Source organism: Corylus avellana, chromosome ca6 (genome assembly GCF_901000735.1).
Source record: "Corylus avellana chromosome ca6, CavTom2PMs-1.0".
NCBI lineage: Eukaryota > Viridiplantae > Streptophyta > Magnoliopsida > Fagales > Betulaceae > Corylus > Corylus avellana.
In genome coordinates, this window is record NC_081546.1 from 15,598,837 (window position 1) to 15,602,398 (window position 3,562).

A 3,562-nucleotide genomic window follows, 5' to 3' on the forward strand; every position below is an offset into this window, starting at 1 on the left:
AAAAAAAAAAAAAAAAAAAAAAAAAAAAAAAAACCCTTAATAAAAAATTTTTAAAAAAAAATCTAAAAATATTAATTAAAAATAAAAGGGAAAAAACTTAGAGGGTTGCCTTGGGGGACATTGATAAGTACTTTTTGATAATTTAAGTAAACATTGTCCCAAATCTAAAATTTAGGAGTGGTAGCTTGTAAGGGATACAAGAATTTCCCAACTAATTATTTTGATAGGTCCCCAAGAGGTAGCTCAAACAGCTTGTAAGGAATACAAGAACTTTTACCAACTAATTATTTCGATAAGTCCCCAAGAGGTAGCTCAATTAACTAGGGACCACGCCTCATGAAGCAGAGATCACTAGTTTGAATCCCCCTCTCCTCCTCTTGTATGCACATGTCACCAAAAAAAAAAAAAAAAACACACTAATTATTTAGATAGGAACTTGGAATATTTACTGTGAATGCTGATAATAGCTTAAATGTGCTTATTTTTTGTATTAAAATAAGTATTATCATACTATGTTTTGCTTTTAATTAATGCTTGCATTTTATATTTAATTGTGGGATATTGTTTAATTATTAATTTTGAACTTAATTTGATATATTAATGCAAGAAATTACATTTTGTAGGGATTGGCAAAATCGCAGAAATGAAAAAAATAAAAAATAAAAAGAAAAAGAAAATAAAAAGAAAAAGAAAAAGAAAAAAAGCCAAGTTTTCAATGCAATGCAGTTAGAGGAAAATGTTGGAGGACAAGTGAGCAACGTGGGACCAGCCAAAGAAAAATAAAAGAAAAGAAAAACAAATTAAGAATCAAGAGTGTTAGAATAATGGAGAGAAGAGAAGAGTGGAAGAGAGCGGAAACACACTTAAGGACTACATTGTATTGAGTAATAGAAGAGTGTGGAGAGGTGTGTATTACATGAGGTGGTAGAGGCCTCCTTATATAGGAGGCTAGAGGGGGAGCAAGGCTCCCTCTCTTATCAATGTGGGACTAAAGTCCCATATACACTAACCTCCCCCCTCAAACTCAATGTATTTATACATTGAGGTTAGGAAAAATACAGGGAAATAAATACAAGAAAAACAAAATACATGATTTTTTTTTTTTCTTTCGCCGGAAAAGTTGCCGGAGGTGTCCGGAGGCGGTGGACGGCGGCAGGCGGCGGAGCAGAAGGCGGCAGAACCCGGTTCTAATCCGTTGGGCTGAAAATCATAGATCTGGGTGATTTCTCAAGTACTCCAATATCTCCCCTAAAACTCAAGGTTTGGGAAAAAGAAGGGATATATATATATATATATATATATATTTTTTTTTTTTGAGGTCCATCGGAAAAGTCGCCGAAGTTGACTGAACTTGGGCGGCCAGAGGTGGTAGACGTCGGATTGCAGCGGCAGCTAGTGGCTGAGGGTGGCTGCTGGTTGGGCTGAAGCCTTGGATCCATTGGGTTGGATTCCAAAATTTGGGCTTAAAGCCTTGAAGAAATTAGGCCGGTAAAATGGGCCAAAGATGGCCAAAACCCATGGACCATTAAAATGGTTGACCCGAAAATTATATGAACCGAGTCTAACCTGATGGATCGGGTTGACAAATTTGGATCGGATTGAAGAGCTTGACCCGGTAACCCGGTTTAGGAACCCATATTGGACCGAGTTGAAGAGATCCAATTTGAGCCCGATGACCCGGTTGGAACCGGTTTTGGATCGGGTTTGATGCTTGTATGGATCCAGTCCAGGCTGATGGATTGGTCCGAACCAGATTTGAAACCCGCTCGGTTGGGTTGAAGAGTGGGCCGGTTTAATTTTGGCCAAAAATATCCGAAAGCCCATGGACCAATTGTGGATGGTTTGACCCGAAAAGATGATCCGGTTCTAACCCGTTGGATTGGGTCAAAAATCTTGGATCAGATGATAATTTTTTCGGCAACTGACACGTGGCAAAGGGTTAAGGCTGATGTGGGGGCACCTCTGAAGGACACATGGCAGTAGGGAAGGAGAAAGGGATGTCTCGCACGTGTGGTGCACGCCCTAGGGGTGCAGCCGCGTGGGGTGCATGCATCTCACACGCCAGTAGGGTTGCTGGCGCGTGCAGCGTGTGGGTGCGTGAAGCCCACGCGCAGACCCTTTGGACGGAGCGTGGCGGTGTAGCAAAGCTCCAATGGCAGCGATCTAGACAGATTTGAGACCACTGGAGACGAATCTACCAAACAGAGCAAAAACCACGATGATCCAACAAAGGTTGTGGCGCGTGGAGGAGCGGCAGCCGCGTGTGGAGGCGCGTTTAAGAGACGACAGTTTCTGAGGGCGGAGCGTGGAGGCACGTGCAATGCCGAAATAGGCTGAGATTGCACAGATCCACCATTCTGGAGCCGAGACACCACTTTTGGTGGTTATTTGGCCGAGAGGAGTCACGGTGGCGACGCGATTGGCTCGGACAAAAACTGCCGGAGTGTAACATCCCCAGCCTATTAGGGCTAGGTTTGTTAATCATTTTTCTTACTCGCAAAGATCCATAAGGTTTGTCAAACATATGCCTCACAACGATAATAGTGATCCTTATTAAAATAAATTCGTCAATCTCTGAAAGAAAACTGTGCCAATGCACTTATTAACTTGGCTAATATGGAACCACAAGGAATCCTAAATACACCTGCCCCCATTCCGGCCTCCTAATGCGACCTGATCACCACGTGAAACAAGAAATAAAACTGATGAGCCCAAATGGGCTTAGTAAGTAAAATTCACAACCATAAGTAGTTTTACTCCTTGTCCCGTTTTGAAAATTGGAACTCATAACTACATATGTTCTCAGTATATTTTTAAGAAAACAGAAAGCACATAAAATATATTATCATCAATAAAATTGTTGATAGTCTTTGTCTCATACTATGGCCATGTATACTGTTATCCCCATATACTAGGGTTGCGCAGTCCTTGCAACTTGGGATGAGATATTGTGGCCGCAGTCCCGTCCCCTTGGCCAGTCGATTAACTCTGGGTGCACTCAACATGGCAAAAAAACTATGATGGAACCACCTTCTGGCAAAGCTTCTTTCAGCGGTCACGCTTCCATCCTTAGCATCCTTACTGAGCTTCTCTCTTGTTTCTCTTGGGGCAAAAAATACATTCCTCCCTACATGTGCCCTCATTTTAAAACATTCGTTCCTCATTTCTTGTATTTTCTTTGTACATCTCTAGATACATCGTAGGACATCATGCATGAGGGTTTATTATCATTTTTAAAAAATTCTCTTTATAAACATCACTATTTTCACAATGTTTTTTTTTTTTCTCAAACTTGTCATGCATCCAGCATAATTCTAGAATATAAATAAAATAATCATTTACAGTTTGAAACAAAATTGCATAAATAGCATGACATGAAAATTTTTCTAGAAGGGATAGTAAAATCACTTACCTCTTGACTGCAGTAAAAATTTCCTCTGACTGCTAACTAATTTCCTGAAGGAAATACATACACGTCAGAGCAAAGGATTCTATTACTATTATGAGTTGGCTTGCTAATCAATTAAGAATGAACTTACGTAGGCATTTAGGTATGCTTTCC